Source organism: Rhinolophus sinicus, chromosome 17 (assembly GCF_057876585.1).
Source record: "Rhinolophus sinicus isolate RSI-liver-muscle chromosome 17, RSI-T2T, whole genome shotgun sequence".
Classification (NCBI taxonomy): Eukaryota; Metazoa; Chordata; class Mammalia; order Chiroptera; family Rhinolophidae; genus Rhinolophus; species Rhinolophus sinicus.
In genome coordinates this window covers 164684775-164710464 of record NC_142517.1, presented here as the reverse complement: position 1 = coordinate 164710464, position 25690 = coordinate 164684775, and the positions used below count along the sequence as shown (strand labels likewise).

The 25690-nt window shown below is 39.8% G+C and overlaps 1 long non-coding RNA gene and 1 pseudogene across 1 annotated transcript in view; both read left to right on the top strand.

Moving 5' to 3' along the window:
• LOC148754876 (uncharacterized) overlaps positions 1–25690 on the top strand; it is a 493335-nt gene that overhangs the window by 314844 nt on the left and 152801 nt on the right. The gene's annotated exons all lie outside the window — the stretch shown is intronic.
• Positions 1–25690, top strand: part of LOC109451225 (tissue alpha-L-fucosidase-like) — an 87880-nt pseudogene that overhangs the window by 61074 nt on the left and 1116 nt on the right.

The window sequence follows — 25690 nt, the reverse complement described above, 5'->3', positions numbered from 1 at the left end:
TGTCAACCATCCCTGTAGGGCTCCCAAAATGCCCTAAAGTTAAGCTGTGATCTTGGTGCTGCCAAGCCCAAAACTCAACCTATATCCTCATTGCTGCAAATATTCAAACCCAAGTTGTGTGGTAGGCAATTTAGTTACTTTCTTTAAGCCTCCATTTCCTCATGTTTAAATGAGAATGATCTAATAACACTTTCTACTTGATAGAGTTGTGATCATAGAATGAGGTAATTCTTATAAATAAAGCATTTAGAAATCTACATGACATGTAATAAGGGCTCAATAAATGTTAACTATTATTCTTATTGTTATTATTTGCAAATTGACTGCCAACGACTCTTCACCGTCCTAGGTACTGGGTCCTATTCCCAGACCACACCCTGGATCAGGCCTCTGCTCCCATGGTTTTTACCTGCTACTCCTCTGCAGGTGTCTGAATCCTGTTAGTCTTTTGTTGTTGTTGTTGTTGCTGTTTGTCTTTTAAGCAACAGAAATCTAGTCTCTCACAGTTTGGGAGGCCAGAAGTCCAAAATTAAGGTGTTAGCAGGGCTACTCCCTCTGGAAGGTCCAGCAGAGAATCTGTCCAATGCCTCTTCCAGCTTCTGGTGGGTGTGAGCATTCCTTGGCTTGTGGCTATATCCCTCCAATCTCTGCCTTCATCTTCTTGTCACCTTCTCCTCTGTGCATTTGTTTCAAATCTCCCTCTGCCTCTCTCTTATAAGGATACATATGATGGCATTTAGGACCCACCCAGATAATCAAAGATAATCACATCTGCAAAGACCCTTTTTCCAAATAAGGTAACACTCATAGGTTAATTAATTAATGGAATTAATACATGAACATATTTTTGGAGGATGTTATCAGCCTAGCACAGATACTTTACAGAGTATGATGAATGCAGTGAGAATTCAGAATAAATAAATTAGGACAAGCAATCCGTTGGATGCCAGAGGGCAAAAATCTAGAATGACAGAATCCTATCGGCCTTAAAGGGCCACCTTCTGGAAGCAAATCACTCCCTCTTCTGACATTGAATGAAAATCTCTCCTTTTAAGGCAGGGTTTCTCAAACTTTAACAGACCTCAGATTCACCTGGAGAGCTTCTTGAAACACTGACTTTTGGGCCCACCCCTGGAGATCCTAATTCAGTATGTTTCAGATGGAGTCGAAGAATTCATATTTCTAACAAGTTCCCAGGTTCTACTGACCCTGCTAGTCCAAGGTCCACTTTAAGGAGCACTGATTAGGGCCCTGAACGTTGACAACTTTATTATAGTTTTCTGAGTAGAAATTCCTTCTCCAAGGAATTTTAAGTTCTCAATGGAAGGACCCAAGTCTGTTTTCTCTTCTCTCTGGGGGAGGTAGCCTTTGGCTGGGATTTGAAGGATGAGGAAGGTCAAGAGCCCTGCAACAAGGAGCCCAGGACTAGGAACAGACAGTGGCTTTGTTGTGGGAGGGATGGTATATGAAAGCATAATGGGAAAGAACCCCGGAGACATGCATCAGGCTGGATTTCAAGTGGGAGGTGTGGGTGGGAACCTTGAAAGGCAGGAAGAAGAATGTACATTTGAGCTCCTAACGTGCACACCCCAAGGGCGGACCTGCATAGGGTCACGATGATGGTCGTTTCCCATTGATCATAAGCTCCTGAGGAGCTTGGACTTTCTTGGCATTTCCAGCCACACACACATCCCAGGTGCTCAATAGATGGGTCCTCTTCTGGATCCCGAAGTCTGTCATTCTGTGAATGGTTCTTATCCGTGAAAACATGGAGTCAGGCTCAGGACACACCAACTGACGCTCATACCTGGGCCAAACTAGAGCCATGAGGTCACAGTGACTAGTACCCCTTCCCACAAATTCTTGCCTGTTCCTCCTCTAAACACCACTTGTGCTGGTTGGCAAGTTGCTTGGCCAAGGAGACAGAAACAGCATCGCCTCTAGAAATTGGGTTTTTGTCTACTTTCAGCATAAGCTTGGTTTAACGAGATGATTCTAAGAGAGAAAGAATGAAGTAGCCACCTGGAGGAAACAGATCTGGGCTCAGTAAGAAATCCTTGGTGGTGTTCTGTGGGTTTTCTGCTATGCCTGCCTCACAGGGTGCTGATAAGGTTAAATAATTAATGTGTGTGAATGTACTTTGTTAGCTCTAAAGCACTGAAGGAATATAATTAATTATGCTTATAATTCCAGGTAATGCAATTATAATTGTAATTACTTTGTGTGTGGAAGCAGAATATATATATTCTGCTTCCACACACAAAGTAATATATATAAAGTAATATAATATATATATATATATATATATATATATATATATATATATATATATATATATATATCATGCCCATTCTCTAGTAAGATATCCTTGGTGGATATCTTTGGTGAAACCATCAATTTGAATATTTGAGCTTGACTCACTCTCTGACTTTATTTTCAATGTTGGGATACATGTGAGACTGGCTCAAGAGTTTCTAGTTGTGTTTTAGAAAATGGGAAAAAATACATAGAGTGAAGCTGGGAGACACAAAAGTTCAGTAGTAATATTTTTGTAATATTTTTCGGCACTTATCTATAAGATACAATTAAAACAATGTATTAATTTACCTGTATGTAGCAATAACACTTACAGAGATCCTGTAGTTAAACAAACATAAAAAAACACATGCACCTACTTACATATAACTTATATAATTGATATATGTTTATATATTACTCAAAGTGAGTTATTTCCAGAAATCCACTAGAACCCAATAGAATCTAAAATGATCATGCTATTGTTAAATTGTAAGTCTGCTCTATATATCAAGCAATGCTTATTACTAAGCTAAAATGTACTATTTTGCTTGCTCAGCAAAACTAATAGTCTGGAGAAAAGTGCCAGGAAGTTGACTTCCTTCCATTAACATACTTAATCTTAAAAAATAACGGTGTTTGGGCCCATGTTCAGGAGCAACAAACAGTTGCATTTGTGCCAGAGAGAGATGCAATCCAGGGCTGGGAATTCTTATAGTCCACCAGAGAAATCTGTACTTAAGATGTAAGACTACTAGAACCATTGTCTAGTTTTTCCGCATTTGAAAAATTAGTTCAATGGAAAGATATTTAAGAGGAAAAATGCTCTTGCTGTCTCCCTCCTTGAAATGGCAAGATTCCACCCGAGAAACGAAACATCATAACTCTTCAGAGTCTCCGACCTTCTGCCCTTGTTCCTATGCACTGTTAATTGTTGTTAATTTCTAACACCTCATTAATTATTTCCATTAAAGATGTAGGAGAGGGAAATGCCCTTCACTCATGGGCAGTCACATGAATAAACCATTAATAATTACAAAAAGTGTGTTACTTTAAAAGTGAAAATTTAATTTGAGCCATTTGTGTGAAAGTCGCTGTATTTATGATGGCTGGGCCATGACACTTTGAAATCTTGCAACTGGTGGTGTAGGTGGGGACACCTGGAACGATGGGGATACAGTCATTGCTGAGTAAGACGCTGAGCCTCCCCTTACTTTTTTAATGACTGTAGCATTTGGCCTCTAGAGCATGATGTACTTTTCAGAAAACTTTTTCTCTGTGCAACTTTTTCTTCCTCTGCAAAGAAGCCTAAAGGTGGAACAGTTTCCTCCAATGACACAGCCCAAGTCAGTCACTCAGTTAGTACTTAACGTGGAGTCCTGACTCCCACTCCCATTCAGCCCACCAGACCATGCTGGGAGGTCAGTGCCGGCCGTGATGACTTACACTCCCACTTCAGGCTTCTGTAGAGATGGAGCCAAAGCCATTTTACTGACATTGGGCTCCCAATCTTTAAAAAATGCCTGGAGTGACATTTAGTGTTGAGATTTTTTATTGAGTGCCTATCTTGAAAGCTCAGGCAGAAGATACTGCCCATGAGTTTATAGGACTATTGAGAATTACACATTATATTGGAAAAGAAGCATCAGCTATGGTCTCTAGTTTTGACCAACCAACAGAAACTTTAGGGTATGAACAAAAGATATGGAAAACGTGGATGAAAAATTATTTTACGGGTGTAGATTTCAACAGTGAAATTCAGACAGCATAGATTCTACAGCTAAAAGGTAGATTTGTTGCAAGAATAATATTTTAAACTTAAGGGATCAGTATAATTCCTTTTGTTGAATCCCTTGTTTTGCTAATAGTAAAATGGCAATCCAGAGAGATTCAGGAGACCCCTGAGCTGTGAATGTGGGAAACTCTAGAACTGTGTTACTTAGGGGACTTTTGTGGTTTCCTATTTTGATTCTGCTTTTCTTCTGGACCGAGATCTCAAGAGCAAGAGCAACAGTTTCTTTCTGCTCTCTTATTTCCCCTTTCCTTTTCTCTCCCTGTTCTTCTATGCAAGAGTACTGGGGAGGTCAGAGGGGACAATTTTCTACTTCCTGGGATAGACTGAAAACTATACCAGGTAGCTTGGGGTATCAGATGATGTCATGGACAAAAGGCCAGGTTGGAAGTCCACCCAACAGCCTGATTTGAAGAAATTATTTAACTTCAGGCCTCCATTCCTTCTCACCTATAAAATGAGGCACTTATATCTTAATTCTTAAGGGTTTTTAGACAGTTGGATTCTATGGTCTAAATTCCCCACCAATTTCTTCCTATTGTTTTAACCTTTTAACTGCTATACAATAGTTCATGGTTGACACAATTTCACACTTTATTTATCACCTCTTCTATAAATGAACATTTAGGTTGTTGGAAGTTTTTTTTTTCCATTAGAAGTCATGCTGCATTAACATTTTTGTTTAAATATATGCGTAAAAATTTCTCCAGAGTTTCAATTATACCAAATGCTACCAAATTAACTTCCAAAGTAACTATGCTAATTTACCAATCTTTACTACCTCCACCTCTACTCCCATAAGAACTATAGGGTTTTGGCCATCTTATTATCTAATGCCAGCTAACAGGACCTACATCCTTGTTCTTATGGATGTAGTACCTACCCCAACATCTCTGTTCCCATTGTTTCCCTTCAGATCTCCCCCTTTATCAATCATGGGGGGCTTTTCTTTTTTAAGAGGTGACACCTAGCTTGTATTCATGTTTGCTCCCAACTCTTTTGCCTCTGCCCTAATAATAACATTTTTATCCCCCACAAGGGGCTATGCTTTTTGAAATATACAAGTCAGGAAGAGAATTCTTCTTCTGTTTAATGCTGTCTCATCCCTTCCTTGAGTTATAGAGCAGCAACATGTGCAGCTGCTTGAATGGGAGAGGAAGAAGGGGACAAGAGAAAAAAGAAATGCTAGAGAAAAAAAATCAGGTAATATTTTAAAAATTGTATCTTTCAACATATGCATGTAACAAATTGCCTTTATTGAAAATAACAAAATTACATGAAATCTGAACTGTCTGGGAAATCTAGCACTTAGGGCCATTGTTACGATAGCACCCATCATTTCTTCTTTGGATTATGTGATAGTCTTTCATTATTTGCGTGTCAGTGTTCTCTCTCCTATAGGAAGGTAATGATCTCAAATTAGGTAGACCAGCTAGATAAATACCGAGGCAGGGAGAAGAAAAGAGTGAATCCAAGAAACATTTGAAGGGAAAGATATTGAATGAAAGGAAAAGTGAGGATAAGAATCTCATGATTTTGAGCCAAGGAAGTGAGAAGAATGCTTGTCCCTTTGATAAGAAACGAGAGAGGAATGTAGCTTGCGATGATAGGTGGAAGTTGATGGGTTTGAATTTGGATGTAGAGAGTGTGTTTGTCCCCAAGAGAAGTTGATCCCCAAAGATCTGCCTTGTCTTTAAAATCGCAGCTAGGACGGAACAACACTTTTGCTGTGTTTCTATGTGATCCACAGGATACCCTCTGACTGTGTGGTTCATCTTCCTGCCCCCTCCAGGTGACAGTCATCCACCTTCAGCCTGCCATGCAGCAGCTTTCTGCTTATTTGGTGCTTTCCGTTCTCATCTCAAGTCCTAGACACCTGAACTTTGCCTGAGTGTGTGTAAGTGTACACACACACACACACACACACACACACACACACACACACTCAGGATGTACATTTTCCTTCAGAAGAAAGACTAACTTCCTTTTGTATCCTTACAATCGGTTTCTATTGACTTTACCCACAAGTATCCTAGAATAGGGGCAGCCTTACCACAGTCCTTTTGTACATCTCAGGAAAGTGAATTACCCCACAACATGGTGAATATTCTATTGGAGGTTCCCACTTGGCATCAGCAGTAGATGGACTCCCAGTTCCTCCATCTTATTAACCCTTTGATATTTTGTTATATCTTGCCCCATTTTTTTCAAATAAATTATTCAGCAAATTTTATCCAGCTCTCCTACTTTCATCTCCCACAGCATGAAGACTATAGATACCTCAGTGCTGACTGCACCCTCACTTCATCCAGCCAGAGGCAAACAAAACAAGGACATTTCTACCTCATTTTTTTTTTTTTTTGAAACTGTCTTAAATAGAGTGCTCTGAGTCATCAGTGATGTCCTGTTTCTAGGACAAAGAATAATTGCTCTGACCACAAAGTTACTTTTTCAAGGACTCAGGTTTAAAGGTTATGAATAACTATTCAAACTCAATTATTTCTAGTTCCCCTCTCACTTTTTGTACTGCCTTTCAATGTATGATAGAATGCCCATTCATATCATAGACCAGTTTAAGTAACATATACTTTCAAGATTATAAAATTAAGATGTATTCATTCCTTTATTTGCTCTTTCAACCAACACTTTTAAAAAAATAAATTTTATTGGGGAATATTGGGGGACAGTGTGTTTCTCCAGGGCCCATCAGCTCCAAGTTGTTGTCCTACAATCTAGTGGTGGAAGGCGCAGCTCAGCTCCAACTCCAGTTGCCGTTTTTAATCTTTAGTTGCAGCGGGTGCAGCCCACCATCCCATGCGGGAATTGAACCGGCAACCTTGTTGTTGAGAGCTCGTGCTCTAACCAACTGACCCATTTGGCCACCCCTCAAGTAACACTTCTTGAGCACTCTAGCATGCTAGGCACATGTACTAAGTACTGAAGGTAAAAAATATCCTGAGAGATGCCTTCTGGAGTGGAACCCAACTGCAAGCAACTGGCTACAGTTAACTTGAAAAGAAGTGCCCATCTTTTCTGTTGTTTTTTTCCTCTATTTTTTTTCCTTTGTCTTTTTTGTATTTGTTTATTTTTCATTCTTTATCTTTTTTGTTCTCTTTTTTCTTTTTCTCTATATTTCCCCTTTTTTTCATTATCACTTTATGCCATGTTATTTTCAAAAAAATCAACCTCATTTTCTTTTATTTCCGCCACTTATTTCACAGTACTAATATTTATCAATGGATGAGGACAAAACCACCTCTCTGCCCAATTCGGGGTCATCTGGCAATTTTAGGCATCTAAGAATATACCAAAAGGATGAAAAAAATGTGTAAATCACTGAATGAATGAATAAAGCTATTGGAAAAAATGTAAAGGTTTTATGACTTGGAGAAAAGGACCATATTTTCTGAACAAAAAGTCAGCGTCTGGATTAGTCAGAGTTGGGTAGGTTTCACTGTAGTGACAAACACCTCCACATTTCAGTGGCTTAATCCAACAAAAGTTAATTTCTTGCTGATGCTACATGTCTAACATGGGCCTGTGGAAGACTCGGCTCCACCAGGTCATTCAGGACACAGGCCCCTCTGCCATCTCAACAGATGCTTCCAAGCTCACTTCTGCAGGAATGAAAAGAACTGGGGAGTCTTCCACTGACAATCAAATGATTTGGCCTGGAGGTGACACACAACACCTCTTGTCACAACAACAGACAAATCACATGGCTTACTTAATGACCAGGAAGCCAAGCTCTACAGCCTCCATGTGCCTGAGAGGAGAGGGTGCCTAACTCTTTGTGACATTAGGAGTTTCCACCACAGCACTCAGAATCAGCGAATTTGAAATGAAGACTATGGAAGATCCCAAATATTTAGCTGCTGTGCCTGAGGGACAAATGCAGAACAGAGAGTGAGCCTGTGTTCTGCTGCAGCAGGCCTCACTCTTAGTCCCTCTGGTGGCTGTTTTAGAAGTAAATCTCCTGGGCTACACAAACCCCTCTCCACCTCAGGCAATCTTTCCCACAGGTCCTTGTACATGAAGGCAGCATTTTTTTTTTTTTTATAAACCCATGTGTGACCTTTTATCCAATAAAATGTCAATCTTATTACTAAGATAATTCATCCCTAAGGTTGAAATAGTCCTCTTAATTTGCTTCTTTAATTAAGGGAGGTGTGGGGTTTGTGAGGCTTGGGCCATTAGGAAGCAAAACTGTTCTGAGCCAAGACTGGGAGGCCATCCCTTGCCTGTGACAGTGTGATGGAGCGAGGCTGCCAGTAAGCCAGGGTGTCAAGGATGACAGGACAGCTCCATCTATTGTGACCACCAACCTGAATACATAACTGAGTGAGTCACCTCCCTCAGACACATTCCTCAAAGTGAAATTAACTTTATGGGCTGCGCAATTGTAAAGTCTTTTTGGATGGTTTTATGTAATGACCTGGGAGTTTTCAAACAAGTAACTTTTGGACAGCTGTAAACTAGAGTTAGCATACACTTTTGTACTTCCTGGAATGCCAAAGATCAAGGTCCTATGGGTCATCCATCTAAGAATGGGTATGTGCTTATGACTGATCCCTTGATGGAACCCTGTCTGAAAGAGAAGAAAGCTGACAAAATCAGCTCAATGCAGTGGCAATTAAGAGCTGAGACTCCAAATCTAGACTGTTTTTGGGTTTGCATTTTGGCTGCTCACTTATGAGCTTGTGTGACCTTGAGCAAGTTATATAATGTCTTTAACCTTTAGTTTCCCATAAAATAAGGATGAAAATTGTATTTGTCTCACAGGTTTGTTGTAAGACTTAAATAAGGTTATGATACTTAGCATAGTACCTGGCTCATACTAAGTGGTCAGAAGATGTTAACTATTATTAGTAGCTGTTGTTATTAATATTGTGCAGGAAAACTAGCATGTACACCGTGTATGCCTTAAACAAAACACTGTGCTAGAAAGGTATTGAGTGCATAGGTCCAAGTCTCTTCCTTCAGAGATTTGCAAGTGTGTGTGTGTGTGTATGTGTGTGTGTTTGGTGGTGGGAGTTGGGAGATGTCAGGGTAGAATAAAGAGAGAAGAAGCAGGAGAGGAAAAATACAAGATAGCTAAAATAAAAATAGATACAATTTAATTGTGGATGTGTTGTGTAATAGATACTTTACATAGATAGATCTATACACAACCGACCTCATTTAGTATTCACACACTATGTCAGGCATTATTAGTATCTTCATCTTACATTTGAAGAAAAGAATCCTTAGAAAGATGAAGTCAGCTGCACAGAGGGGGGATGGGAAAGTGGAGGGGGGACTGGGCTGTGTGCTCTGGCTTGAGTGGAGCAGAGGGGAGGACTGGCTGAGTGGAACACGATGTACCAGGTGCTCCAGAGAAGTCCTGCTCGCCGGCACAGGTGGTTACTGCCCACACAGAGTCCAAGACCTTCTCTAATTTCGTCCACATGGTCATTAGTGGTGTGCTGTTTGACCAAGAAACGGAAGACTGCCTCAAGGCGGTCACCACATTCTTTGAGAGGCTGGAAAAACTAAAACGCATATTCAGAATGTGCTTAAGTGCAGCTTCAAATCTTGTGGCAAATCCAGGACATGCCGGAAATGGCAGCCAATGGCAAACTAACTCCGCATGGGGGCCACTGGAGGTGAAAACTTCATGGTGATCCAAGGTTGACCATTAGATGGAGCCCTGCCAGCCATGATGACATACCTGAGGACAGTGGTTAGAACCCAAACCAACTTCTGCACCCCTCCACTTTCTGGCAGCATAAGGCCAAGACCACCATCAGTACCAGAGTTTTTAACCCCCCCCCCCCCATCCACTAATATGTTTTATTATGAGTTCAGAGATAAAAATATAAAAGTATAAGGAAACTTGGAAACTTCCAGATTCTTCTGGACTTTTGCCCCAGTAAATACTTTGGAAAGAAAGGTAATCTCCACGTAAAATCTCCATTAAAATAACCTTGTGGGCTTATCTGAAATTAGCACCTCCAGAATTCTTGTTCTGACTCTTGGTTTAGTAGACCTATTTGTGTCTTGATCTTACACTTGATAAACCCCTCTAATCAGATAAGAAAAGAGTTGACGCATTTCTAGACTGTAGACCAACTGTAATGTTATTTGAAAATAGAAGTTGAGCTTGGGGTTTAGGTTTTTCCCTTTTTATTTGTGTATGATTTAGTGTTCATTCTGCACTAGACACTAAAATGCATTGTTTAATTATCTGAGCTCAACACACCATTTTATAATTCATTAGTCAGTTGCTCTTTGCAAAAGCTTATTTCTTATGAAACAAAAGTGAGAATCGTGCAACTGGACTATTTATCTCTCTTTAGGGGTTGGGGGTTAATATCTGATAGCTCATAACATCTTTATTATAATGCATTTATAATGATTTACTGGAATCATTCTATGGCTAAGTATCTAATGTCAAAGCCGGGATCTGGCATGAAATAAAATGCTGTATCCTTGGGTAGCTCTAGGGAAAAAAGGCCTCAGCCAGTATTTTCTGTGTAATTCTGCAAGCTGTAATAAGGGTAGGGGTAATTGCCTTAATGTCAATTAAGCTATTAATAATGCCCATCTTGTCATTCCTAAATATAGCAGTGTCTCAATCATGCACTGCTGTCCCCTGTTAAGACTGCACAGAAATGAGATCAGAGTGTATGTGGGTCGGGATGTCTGTGTAGCAGCCAGTCTTACTTCCTTTCCATAAAGGAAGGTTTGGGGGTTGATTTACTTGTTTTTAATGAAAATTTTCTACGCAGACATGAACATGTATTTGTAAGTGCGCGTGCTGGTAATACTTGTGAGCAGGGACAATCTCACTTAAAAACTGTCCCCTGTTCCTATTCTGCTTCTAGATGACTAGAGTAATGTCATGTGTTCCTGGGTCCAGGCCCCTGACTGATGGTCCAGACAATCTTGTACCTACCGTCCAGGCATTTTAGAGTCGGGAGCACTCACTCTGGCTATATGCGGTGCTGTGTGCGTGTTGTTTCCAGGCACCTCAGATGCACACAAGTTCCATAAGGACAGATAGACAACAGAGTAAAGCAAATGATACTAGGACACTGACACAGAGTAAAGGGACCAATGGTCCATCAGCAAATTTCAGCAGCCAAGGTCAAGGGTAAAGGCATACTTGGAATAAGGAACTAAGAGGTAAACTGTAGGATTTTGGTGAGTAGGGAGAATGTCGCCAACTCTCCCAGATCAGTTCTAAATCAGCCACTTATCTCACAGTGAGGAAACAGGACAAGAACTCCTTCCTTGGTTGGCACTTATATTTCTCCTGGGCTAAGATTTCTGAGCAGCCACTTCCTTCTGCCCCCCTTGTTGGCCATCTTGGTGAAGTGAACTTCTACTTGATGATATTTAGAGCTCGTTAATTTGTCCCAAGAAAGCTTACTGCATGGCAGTTTAATGACAGAATCCTGTTTTAATGCAAATGGACATGTAATCCCACTAAACCACTCTGAGGGTATAAATTTAAAACAATTGCTAGGAACTGACACTGGAGTTTAATAAGATGGAGGGCTAGCTCCTATATCCTGGTACGCCCAGGGGACCCTGCTAGGACACCCAGCCCTGGCGGCTTTAGTACAGCCTGGTTACCATGGCAATTAGAAAGGGGGAGGGGAGGAGCTTTAGTGAGCCCACCTAAGGTGGTGGGGATCTGAGTTATGGTAGAGTGAGAGTGCAGGGAGTGAGGAAAGCTCTGAGTGGGGATGAAATAAGTGGTGAGTGGGTGTCTTCTGCTCATTATGGCACAGGGAACAGGTTGGGGAAGATGTGACTGAGACCCAGGAGGCAGCTTTCTGTCCTGGCTTATTATCAATGCTTGATCTGGGCAAATCCCACAGAAAACAGCACAAAACCTTGCCTTGGAACCCCCCCACCCCCAGCAGGTAAAGAGGAAGCCTGCCTGGGGGAGGGGGTGGAAATGAGACTGAGGTGGGAATTGTTTGTGAATATTTGCTAGATTATAATGCTGTTGGGTACTACATCATTCTCTAGAGAGCCCTGAATAAGGTTATTATGGGTGAAGTCATTTTTGTAATAAAGTTGGTTATAACTCTGGATCATAAATCATGGGTTCTGGTACTAAAAGAATTACTAAACATGCCTCTGTTACCACATACTATCCTCCTTTTAAATACTTTGATTTTACTACAAATCCTCCATTGACTGAGATGAGGGAAATACACACAACAAGCAAATGATTCCTTCCGTCCCAGGCAGCAGTCCCGCCGGCATCAGGGCCTCCCGGAATGATTTCCTGAGGTGTGATGTTATTTATGGCGTGCTTTCTCTATCAAAAAGGCAAACAGCATCCAGAGTGACCCCGGAGCATTTGCATCACTGCTTCTCTTGCTAATTGATTCATCCCCTGGCAGGGCCTGAAACATGGGCTGTTAGCTGGACACTGTCTCCCAGCTGCAGATCCTATGGATTAAGGTATATAATAAGCAAAGATGTTAATAAAATTGTTAAATGTCAAAACTGCAAAACCCACACCCATTCAGAGTCCATCAGCTCTTCTGGAATGATTCCGTAAAATACCATCTCCTGCCCTTGTCCTTTTCTCAGTCTAAACTTCATAACCTTTGTTAACTAAGGAGATTAGTCTTATTAACAACATCGATGGTTTAATTTCTTTCATAACTTCTTCCTTTCAAATAAGAGTCCAGCACAAAATGACAAGGAATGTTATCATATGAAGTGCATTTCAGATGTCATAAAGCAGAAAGGAGAGGGTGGCCCCAGTGGCAGTTGTAAGAGGGACAAAGTGTGGATCTCTATAGCTCAGTGGCTGCAAAGCAGAAAATGAAGATTGTAAAAACGTCACATAAAGAAAAAATGCACAGTGGATTCGTTTTGCGATGCCCATAATTCAGTAATGCCTTTAAGTAGCTAGAAGAAATATAATAAATGTTTTTCCACAACATTGATCATACTGTATCAGAGGAAATATTAGTGTGCAGGGAGCCATGATTATACCGGTAGTAATTCTCGGTGTGGAAAACTAGTAGAAGATAGGACCCTTTATAGGCCGTACTTTTATTGGCTGCAGTTATTTACCTTTAAGAATATGCCTAATACATTGTCCTATAGCTAAATATTTTTGTGAAAATTCAAACCAGCACTATCAGTAAATCAGGAATCTTGCCACCATTTTGTAGAATTTATTTATTTTTCCTGCAGATGCTCTGATGTGTTCCAGAATACAAAACCAGCCAATTGACCATGTAAAAATTCTAGAATGTCTGTAAAACAGGTTCTTCTGTATTCTGAACCCAGATAGGAGCAGACAGGTTTATGACATATGATTCCATCCAAATGCCACCTGTGTATTTATGACATCACTCTGAACAAATTAAATCGATTATTAGATTCTATACTACAGTAAAACTATACCCGACCCTGTCAGCCTGGAGAGGAGATGCGTATCGTGCAACTGCTTCATTTTCTTCTTCTTCTTCTTTTTTTTTTTTGTCCTGAAACACTGAAAAGAGCTTCCCAAGACAGGTTTTTTCTTTAGGGAGAAAAGAAGGAAACTGATTCCTCAGACCAGCCTCTTGCTCCTCGGACTGGCAGGAGCTGGTGGTCATGGAGAACTTGGTTCCGGAGACCCCAGCATGTCAAGGGAAAGTTCCCCTGTTACTCTTGAGGGACCCCAGGGCTTGACTGCAGAAGTCATCGCATCAGGGTTTCCGGGTGCACAAGATAAGAGCTAGCCCAGCCAGACTCCTGCAGAACTCTGAGGAGAGGTGAGACGTGGGCATGCTAATTCTCCATCTATTCCCCACAAAGCCCTGCTGTGAATATTACTAAGAGAAGCAAGAAGCCAGAGAATCTCCAAGTGAGGATACTATGAAAGCAGAGATAGGAACGCAGGATTCTTTCACTTTGGTATCTGGATAATCCAGCTTGCAGTTCAAAGGCCTTGTAAAAGCCAACAAACCTGGCTAGAGGCTGCAGCTTTACCTGCTCTGTTTCAGTGCATATCTCCTCTAACGCTCACTGACACATGGGAAGAATTTGCCAGACTCTCCTTGCAGACCATCCCCATCCCTTTGTCCGTGTGTTCTTCGTTTAATGGAAATCGCAGGTCTCACACGCACGCCCTCCTTCAATCCAACACGGTTTCTGTAATTTTCTTTCTCCTCCATCATTTGGGCACAAAAGAGGGGATATTATAGCTAAAGGGCATTTGGATTTTGATGAAGTTATGTCTTTCTTGATTTTAGTACTTTCTTATTAGAGTTAGGTAGATGTTTTGTCTGTTTAATTCCCCCCCCCCCCCCTCTAACAAGAAGGAAGTGAAAGAGGCATGTTTAAATTCTTCCCATCCTGAGAACTTTCAAGAAGCAGATAGTTGAAGGGAAAACCTCCCAACGTGAGGGAGCCTGAGATGGAGAAGTAGCTGGCCATAGGCGATGGTTTCTCTGCAGGGCTGCCCCTGGGAAGTTGGTGAGCAGGGACCTGGTGTGCTCAGGATTGGCACGGACACAAATAACTTACAGGCCCAGGTGACCTAACAGACTTCCCTCCAGAATTCTGCCCCAACGTGGGAGAGAGGGACACTTTTTAAGCATCTTCTTACAAGTGACATTGTTCAAGGTACTTGAAAGCAGTAATAGATGTTCTTGGAGTTGTTCTTAATGAAAATTATTATTATTTTTTATCAATTAATTGCCTGGCAGTTGAAGGAGTGCAATTTATAACAACAACAAAAATCTTGGAGACTAATATCTCTTTGAATTCCCTCTTTAGATATATTATCATATTAATGAGTAGTTATTAAAGATCAATGAGTAGTCCTGTTCTTTGTTCTCTCTCCTGCCTTCCTCCCTTCCTCCCCCCTTCTTCCTCCATTTTTTTTTTCCTTCATTTTTTTTTCTTTCCGTCCTCCTTTCCTTTATTTTCCTTTCATTTTTTTTCTCTTTCTCCCCTTCTTTTTCTTCTTCAATGACTTGGAAAAAAATCTTAATGAACTTCTTAGAGCAATTCTACACCAATGAAAATGTTCAGGGTCGCAGATGACTTTCCCGGAGTATTTAACAGTGGGATCAAAAACAGCTTCCATTTTTGCTGCGTCTGAAGTATGCATGCAGTCCCATTTGCACTTGCAAAAATATCTAAGTGTGCTGAGGAGGGTCAGGGAGGGCCTTGGAGAGTAGATCCACTATCATTTTAGTAAAATTAAAAAAACAAACAAAATAATAATGGAACAACAGACTTTGAAATGTAGTTAGTCAATAAACAAAATGCCTTTTGCTTTACTTAGCATCCAGCCTGAATTATTGACTTATATTGTGGCCAGATAAAAAAGGTAGACAACATTTAACAATACAGAATATTTAATCACAACATAAAACTTATTTTATATTTTGAGACACACTTGTAATTATCGCTATGGCCGCTGGATGTCACTGTTGCATATGTCTGGCAGTAAAAACTTTCCACTTGGGCAATCTGAAACTGGTATTTTAAGGGCTGTCATGTTACCTCCTTGGCACTCTACCTTTTGATTGAACACACACTATCATGCTAAGATGACTCTCTTCTCCATTCAGTGCAGTCAGCTCACTTCTCAATTATGACATTCTACTGGGAATTCTAATTTACACAGGATGAGGTTCCCAAAACACAATTATCTTCACTATATTTAAAAGACGTATGGTACTTTTATAATAGTTCCCAACATTGTGTATTAATTATAACTAGCACATTCTGGATACCAAATGGAGTGAAGTGAAAACATAACCATAAAATACCCTGGATTTATAAAGTGCCTTTTTCTTCCTCAAAGAGCTTACAACAGTTTTCATATCTACTGGCTCATCTGTCTTTCCAACATCCCTAGGGGGTTACCTGCTTTAATGCTTTTATGAGTCAAAGTTGACCTGTGAAATAAATTGAATGAAGTAATTATTTGCACTGGCATCCCAGGAGTAAAGCAAAAGCAAACACTGAAAATGTGTTCCAGACAGCTAATTCTAGTTTGCAAAAGTAATTCGCTGAAATTTTGATAGTTCTGGGTTTTTCGTTTTTGTTTTTCAATTACTTTTATAATGCCTTAATTCAAGGACCCTTTCACTCTTCTTTTAAAAATTCATCTTAGAAAATCTGAGCCATCGTGTGCAGCTAACATTATACAGAAATTAGCTCTGGAGACTTTCCCAACCGGAAAAAAGCCTGGCCCAGTAGAAGTGCTAGAATAGAGCAACACCCGGTAAAAAGGAATGAGAGAACTAATTGGAACAGTCATTAGCTTTCTCGGTAGTTAGAAATGACCATGAGTTTCAATTTAGCTGTCTAGTTTAGTCTCTTTCTTTTTCCTAAAACCTTGGAGTTGTTTTCTTTACCTTCCTCCCGTGCATTGGGGAAGCCAGAGCTGCTGTAGGAAGACTATTGGTCTAGATTTTAGGGGGGACTGGGGAGGGGAGGGCTCTCTGTTCTAGTGAATTATCAGAGAGCTGTGTTGCCTGCCATATACAGATGCTTTGATCCAAAATTTCAGTCATTGTTTCCACATTTAGGGGCTGGAATGAACATCAAAGAAGTGGGTGTATGGAATTTACTGAATGCCAAAGAAGTACAATAACATACAGAGGATATAAGCAAATCCCAGTGGCAAAATTTGCTGCCAATTCTTGCACATAATAGAGGTCCTAAAGTGACAGTCTATCTTTGACAAATGCATAATGATATCAATGCCAAGGGAAGGAACTAGCATACTGAAAGGTGAATAAAAGAGTTGGGAACAATTCAGTGGACTTACACATTTCCTTAGTGTGTTTTTACACAGCAAGGAAAGCAGATGACACAAATGCATTAGGTAATCATTGGACAGGGCTGCAAACTCACCAGCAGTTTTAATCTGACCTTGCTTTTTCGGGAACCCGCTCTAAAGATGAAAATAAAATGTGATTAGAAATCATTCATCTTTGGGAGGGAGGAAAAAAAAGGGACAAGTAAAGTGAAAATAGCTTTCTTGTTCTGTCTTGGATAGTTCCAGATTTTAAAGCCCATATGTTGTGTGCTATAACTTCTTCTCCCAGGGCCAGTGCTTTCCAAACGCTTCAGCTCGTGCATTGCACCCAGTAGTCTAGGAAGTTAGGGCTCATTTCTATCCACAGTCTTTGTTCAAATTTTGGTTAATTTCAGTGGGTGCACAGAAAGTAAAATGCACAGAACTGAAACCGTGGAACTCAGGCCATTGTGTGATCATCTAAAAACCTACTTTTCAAGCTCCTTTAAGTTTTATTTTTGAAATAAAAACAATAAAACGACTGTAAAAAGTTTCCAAAAGTGTTGACATTATGAGCAATTGCTAACCAAGGCTATTCCCAGAATGATCGTGCATATTTGGATACAATTCTAGAAAAGCTAACTGTCCTGCCGTGCCAGCTCTAAATACAGAGGGTGCCAAAAAAATGTATACACATTTTAAGAAGGAAAAATCTGTATTAAAATTACGCAGATGGTAACCACATTGAGCACCTCTTGTAATTGCAGAAGTCAAACGTGACTTGTATTCATCTCTTGTTATCGGTATATATTGAGTATTACAATTTTAATACAGTTTTTTTCCTTTCTTAAAATGTGTTCACATGTTTTTGGCACCCTCTGTATTTCATTCAGAAGGTGATTCATTCAGAAGGTGATTCAAGAAGGGTCCTGTGGTACGTGGCTCTTGCCTCCAGGGCCGGGAATCTACATAGGAGTAGATGCAGATTGTGTTGCTGTCACCAGGAAGAGCATTGGAGGGCAAAGGCTGATTCTTGCCTTTAAGCTGCAATCCTTTTCCTATGTAAACGAGTGTGTAAGGCATCTGCTGGCTGCTTTAAAAAAAACAAAAAACAGCACAGACCGGAGGTGGATGTTTAAAGGAAGAAGTCTCTGAAATGCCATGGCACATGGCAATAGCCTACACAGTTCACGAGTACCGTCTGGTAATGAATCAAATACAAACAAGGCCAAGATACGTGTGTTTATTTGAAACTTTCCTCAGCTGAGCAAGAACCTGTGACAGCTGCAAATAAAGCCGTCATTTCTTCCCTTTGCATTGGGCCATCAGAGCAGATTTGCCTATGTACACTAAAACCATTTCCAACCCAGCCCCTTCGGTGCTTCTTCCAAAATTTCTTCTAAGGCCTTACACTTCAAAATAGTGGACCTCATGGAAGTTTATTGTGCATGTTAAGTAAATGCAATGATTTTCATTATTTCAAACTCTATAATGAAATGACTGCATGCCCAGCAACATTAGAAAATGGACAAACAAGTATTCAACTGCCTGGATGAACCATGGCTTTCTGGCATTAAAAGTGTAATATTTATGAGTTAATTTAATGATAGAAGAAAATATTGAGTGGGTGACTGAGTAAAATGATGACTGCATATTATGTTTTTGCCATGCAGCTGGATAAACATATTCAACGACAGACCTTGGCAAGAACTGCAAAGATGCTCTTGACAATGCTATGAATAAATATTAGGTGCTGCCCAGAATTCACTGCATTTGAGGTCTTGAGCAAAGCCAGATGAGTTTTAGCAGGAAAATGTAGAAGAAACCACATATGCACATTGGGATTATGTAAACATTGGAGTCTTTCTCTGCTGCCCAGGAATTGCTCTAACATTCATTTTTATCTACATCATTGACAGATTTTTTTTTTTTTTAACTTAGTATCTTTGTACTTCTAGGAGTGTACTTTAGCATTAAGACCTAGTTTGGGGGAAGTTCATGGTAAATTTTTCAACAACGTGGACTTGGAGTGAAAAGAAATATTTCACTTAGGCTACAGAGAATTGACACTAAATATTGTATTTTGTAGTGACCCAATTTGATCTATATAAAACAGTAAATTGAAAAATTTATTTAGATTGCTTCTTGAATTTCTTTAGCACATATGGTTTCTGATTCTAAGAAGGACCATAAGAGAAAACAAATAGGTAGGTAGTTTAAAGAGGAGATCAGCATTATCAAGTCACTTAATGAAGCATTTGTATCCAGTGCAAAAAGAACCAGCATGCAAGAGAATATTATAGAAATGTGCCATTGTGGGTTTTTTCCCTTGAAGGATTTTCATTTTACCAGTAAAGAAAAATATTTTTTCCCAGCTTTATTGAGGTATAATTGACATGTAACATTGTGTAAGTGTAAGACGTACATGTTGATTTGATACACTTACCACTATAGTGTAAGCTAACACGTCAGTCACTTTACGTAACTGCCATTTCTTTTTTGTGGTGAGAACATTTAAGATCTACTTTCTATAGCAACTTTTAAGTATGTAATACAGTTTTGTTAACTATAATCACCATGCTGAATATTAGATCCCCAAATTTACTCATAACTGAAAGTTTGTACTCTTTGACCATCATCTCTCTGTTTCCCCCACCCCCAAGCCCCTGGTAACCACCATTCTATTGGTTTCTATGAGTTTAACTTTTTTTAAGATTCTACGTATAAGTGGTGCCATACAGCATTTGACTTATTCTGCCTGACTTATCTCACTTAGCACAATGCCCTCAATGTCCATCCATGTTGTTGCAAACGGCAGGATTCCCTTCTTTCTCATGGGTGAACAATATTCCATTGTGTATATACAGCACATCTTTATTCATTCATCTTTTGATAAACATTTAGGTTGTTTCCATGTCTTAACTGTTGTGAATAATGCTACAGTAAACATGGGAGTTCAGATATCTCTTTGAGATCCTGTTTCATTTCCTTCAGATATATACCCAGAAGTGGGAATGTTGGATCATGTGGTAATTCTATTAATATTTTCAAATGTTTGAGAAATATCTATACTGTTTTCCATAGTGGCAGCACCCATTTGCATTCCTACCAACAATGCACAAAGGTTCCCTTTTTTTCCACATTCATGCAAACACTTATCTCTTGTCTTTTTGTTAATAGCCATCTTGACAGGTGTGAAATGATCTTATATTGTGGTTTTGATTTATATTTTACTCATAACTAGTGATGTTGGACATCTTTTCATGTACCTGTTGTCCATTTGTATGTCTTCTTTAGAAAAATGTCTATTCAGCGCCTCTGTTTTTTTGCTATTGAATTGTATGAGTTCTTTAGGTATTTTGGATCCTAACTCCTTGTCAAATATGTATATGATTTGCAAATATTCTCTCCCATTCCATAGGTTGCCTTTTCATAGTGTTTATTATTTCTTTTGCTGTGCAGAAGCTTTTTAGTTTGATGTAGTTTTGCTTATTAATGTTTTCATTTGTTTCTTGTATTTTTTTGGTGTCATAGTCAAAAGATTATTACCAAGACCAATATCAAGGAGATTTTTTCCCATGCTTTCTTCTAGAAGTTTTATTGTTTCACATCTTATATTTAAGTATTTATTCCATTCTGAGTTAATATTTGTGTATGGTATAAGATAGGGTCCGGTTTCATTCTTTTGCATGCGGTTATCTAGTTTTCCTAACACTATTTATTCAAGAGACTATCTTTTCCCCATTGAGTGTTCTTGTCTCCTTGTGAAATATTAGTTGATCATATATGCAAGGGTTTATTTCTGGGCTTCTGTTCTATTCCGTTGGTCTATGTGTCTGTTTTTATGCCAGGACCATACTGTTTTGATCTCTATAGCTTTGTACTATAGTTTGAAATCAGGAAGTGTGACACCTCCAGGTTTGATCTTTTTAAACATTGCTTTGGCTATTCAGGATCTTTTGTGGTTGCACATGAATATTATAATTTTAAATTGAAAAATGCCAATGGAATTTTGATAGAGATTTCATTGACTCTATAGATGGCTTTGGGTAATATGAACATTGTCTCTTGCAGGCAGCATAAAGTTGGATCTTGTTTTTTAAATCTATCCAGCTACTCTATGCCTGTTGATTGGAAAACTTAATTCAATTACATTAGAGTAATTATTGACAGGTAAGGAGTTACTAATGCTACCTTATTGCTTTTTGTCTGCTTTGTAGTACCCTTGTTTCTTTTTTCCCCTCTTACTGTCCTCCGTTGTGAACTGATGATTTTTCATAGTGATATGCTTTGATTCCCTTTCTCTTTATGTTTTGTGAGTCTACTGTATGTTTCCACTTTGTGTTTATCATGAACATTATATAAAATATCTTATAGATATAGCAGTCAATGCTGATAACAACTTAACTTCAATTACATACAAAAGCTAAACCCTTTTACTCTCCTTGTTTATGTTTTTGATGTCACAGTTTGCTTCTTTTTATATTGTATATTCTTTAACAAATTATTATAGCTATAGTTATTTTTAATGCTCTTGTCCTTTAAGAAAATTCTTATTAAGTCTTCACTTTTGATTTTCTGGTGCTCAAGCACTATCTCTAGAATAGCAACAAAAGAAGAACTACGGTCTCTGGGCCATAGTGTATGTGCCACGGGCTTCTTGTAAATCAGTGAATTTCCTAGATTGCTTTTTGTTGGGTTGTCTTAGTATTAAAATATGAGGACAGAATGCATGAACGAATATAGAAGAGCCTACTAGAAAAAAAAAGAAAAACACCTTCTGATTATGTGGGCCTGGGTATTCTGGATTCTAGTCTCAGCTGTGTGACCCTGGACAAGTTGCTTTGCTTCTCTGCACCTCAGTTTTCAATCTGTAAAATTATAATTTGTTTACCTATCTTTTAAGAGATTGATTGTGAGAGGAAAACTAGACACTCTATCTAAAGCATTAATTTCTTTTGTTATTAAGCCACAATGCATTTAATTTAAATTCTGCGTTTTTAAAGAAAGGATTCCAGTTGCCCTCAGAGAAGTTAAAATGCAAATTTAAGATATTACTATGACTACAACTAATATTACCTCATATATCCAAGCAAATAAGGTCACACACAAGCTTAATTTCTCCTTATTTTCCTTTGAAGAAACATCTCAAAATCTTATTTTTAAAAGGAAATCTAGCTCATCTCCCAGCTACTCTGCCCTCTTGGTATCCTTCTTAAGTGGATACATTCCACTTCAACATGCATTTAACAAATAAATGTCTGGAGTGCTTGAACCAGTCGGTGGCACTAAAAGTAGCAAAAGGGTGTTTTGGAGGTAAAATTGCCATGATTTGGTGATGGCAATTTGGGAAAGTCAGAGAGAACAAGATGTCAAAGGTAACTCCCACACTTCTCATACAGAAGACGAGAGAAAGAAAATATTTGGAGGAACAATTAGAAATTCAGTTTTAGATATATTAAATTCGAGATGCCTGTGAAACATCGAAAAGAAAAAAATTTAGGACAAGACCGTAAAGGCAGCTATGATGGTAAGAGACTACTGGGCTCGAAGGCAGAGGCTTTCAGTTAAGGTCCTGGCTCCACTCCAACATGTATGAACAGGTGGGCAAGGACTTACTCTTCCTGAGTCTTGGTTTCCTCATCTGTAAAATGGAGCTATTAATATCTATCTCATCACCTTATTGGGAAGATAAAATGATAATTTTTTGAAGTCACTTTATAAGGAACTACTCTGCTTCTCATTATTATAGAGACCTAAGAAATGACACACACAAACAAGTTGGGACTTTCTCTCCTGGAAACAGCCCTACTAATGAACAGGGGTCATCTTGCCTTTTCACTAACCTACCTTGTGTAATTGGCTGAGTTGCTTTGGTTTCCTCTCCTTTTCTGGTTCTCCACCTTCAGGAAGAGGCCTACAACCATGCCTTCCTCGAGCACATGGAGCTAATATGGAGAAGACTCTCTTGAGATTCATGGTTAATTAGGGGTAGGAATCATGGTTATGGAATGTTATGGACTTCCAATGAATATTAATTGATTGGGCTATAGTATTAACATTGTATTACTAGGTTCAAATTGGTGAGAAGAAGAGATTTTAGTCAGCTGGGGACTGACAGCTCCTGTGGGTTTGGAACCATCTACTACCCCCACAGAACTGAGCGCTAGCTTGTCCCCAGAACCTGAGGTGGGACAAACGCCACAGAAAGATAAGAGAGAAGCTAATTTTCCCCCTATTTATATTTCCCTTGGGGTGAACTTCTTAATCCCTCCCTGCAATGATATACTAAAAATCTGGGTGTGATTAACTTTTTTTACCACTACAGAGCCAAACAGAGTAAGAACCTGGCTGCCAACAGCAGTGGGTTAGCTCTGGTTATTGCAGAAATCACGAGGGTGGGAAGAAAGCAGCTGCCCTTACACAGAGTCTAAGAAGGATTCTTAGCGGAATAGGGCAAATAGACTGTTGTTAAATAAAAATTGATAAAATCGGAACATTAATTAAACCCCAATGTTGGGGCAAGGTGTACAGAAATGTCTGAAAATGTTCCCCAGTCTTACAGTCTATTTAGGGGGAGAAAACTAGTAGATGAAAACCTTGGTTTTGGATAATGTCTGTATGCTGTGGTGCAAGCTTTGTTGTTGTCTTTGCTGCTTATTTTTTTTTATCTTTGTTTCATGAGAATCTCCAAACGCAACAAAAGAACACGAAAACATCATTCAGCTCATCCCCACATTTTCCAAAATTGAATGCTGTTTCTGTACTAAAATTTTTTCCAGCTAGGCTCTATGACCAATATCTGAACACAAAATGCCTATGTCCGATATTACATTTCTATTCTTCAATTGTTGTCTCTAGTATATTTGGCCTGATGTCTTGAAATACCCACATAAGGGGTCCATTGTTAGCAAATGTTCATGGCTATACGAGGAATGACTGTAAGCAGACTTGATGCTGTACTTCCCTGTGTACATGTATCAGTGTGGATATATATCACTCCAAAGACAGAGGAAAGATTTGTTGTCTTGTATATGTAAAGCTTTAGGACAGTATCTTCATCATAGTAAATCCTATGTAAGTCTTAGCAGCTGCTTCTCCTACTACTATTGAAAAGTCGAAGGGTTATGCTGTGACCGGGGATATGCTGGACTGGTTTTGTTAGAACTGTCAACCCCTGGCATAGACTTAACACCTTGTTTGTCACCTATGAGTGACCCTTTGACCTTTGGGGAGGATCATCTTTGTCGGTCCACATTTTTGCCATTGGGTGCCCTTTGGGAACTGCCGGAGTGTTGCGGTGAAGCCCCCTGGGTTGCAGATTGCACGGGAGTGCTTCTCAAACTATGTGTGGTGAAGGATTCGTTCTTATTTCCAGTCTGCCACAGCCTGATACTTTGTAAAGTACAATAAAAAATAACTGAAAACAGAATAAAAAGCAATACACACAAAATTTAAGTCCCATTTTGTAAATTAGGGTCAACAGACATACACTTATGCAACCAAATGGCTCTCAGAAGTTCTAAATGTCCCCTTTCCATTCTGTGCTTGTCTCATCTCTGAACAATAACCCACAGGTCACTGATAGCGGGCCTCACTTTGAGTAGCAATGTTATAAAGGACAGTGAGGAACCCCAACATCCTCTCATTTCATTTCCATATTGTTTTTCCTTCCAAAGAGCTTAAAGGGCTCTCTCATCAAAGCAGGGGACTCTACAGGCCAGGAGGCCTCAGGCCTCAGCTTAAGGTGGTCGAACCACTGGTGTGAAGCTGGTGCATAGGGAGCAACTGAGAGGCCAGCGGGGGATGGTATTTTGTGCTGGGTGCTGGCCATTCCCTCAGGTGGGAGTTTACACACAGCTAAGCAGTAGGCTGTTTAGTGCCGCTGCACAGGTGGGGGAACAGTCTGTGATAGACAGGCTTCTGGCAAATAAACACATCGGATGATATACTGTAATCAACTATATAAACCACTTTAAAATTGTCTATACTTCATATTTCCAGCATTTGGTTTTGTTAATCATATGTCTTCCTGACAGCAATTAAATAACCTTGAGAGAAAATGTACACCTGCTGTCTCCCCTGGGGAAACTACATCTCTTTTGTGAATGACATAAGTTCTCCATAAAACATAACTGAAGATAGGAGAATTGAATTTGGAGATATGTCTCCTTTCTCTCTTGTTTTATCTCTAGTCGAATTGGAGAACAAGGTTTAATATAGCTAATCTTTTTCTGGATCCCTACTCTGAGATTCTTTTCAAACCAAAATATTTCTCCGAGACGCACATTCAAGGCAATAGATAAATGAGGTCGTGATGAGCATCACAGAGGTGGGGAAGGTCCCACGCCCATCCCACGTCGCCGGCACTCTCTCCATCCCCAGCTTCTCACTCCAACACTCTCAGTTCTTTCTGATTTCTACAGCAGATCTCATCTACTTTCATAAACACCACAGTGGTCCTGTTTTTCCCAAAACAAAACAAAACATAACAAAATGTTTGCTTTGCTTGAGTCAGGTTCCAAACAAGGTCCATTTGTGAGGACTGTTGAATTAGAAGCCTCTTTTAATTGGCAGTTGTCACGGGCGAGCTGCAGGTGCCAGGAGCACCGAAGGCCCTGCTACACCCTGGATTTGCTGAGTCTCGCACCAGTCAAAGTTCAGGTTGTTAGTGCACTGGGGTGTGGTCAGTGCCGGGCTGGGGCTGCACGCGTGTCCGGTGGCACTGGAAGGGGAAGCAGCTGCCCCAGGAACCAGGGCGTTGAGCATGTCAGCTACCCACCTGGCTTCGGTCACGGCCAACCTCTCCCACTCCGACGACTGGGCCAGCCATGGGGCCA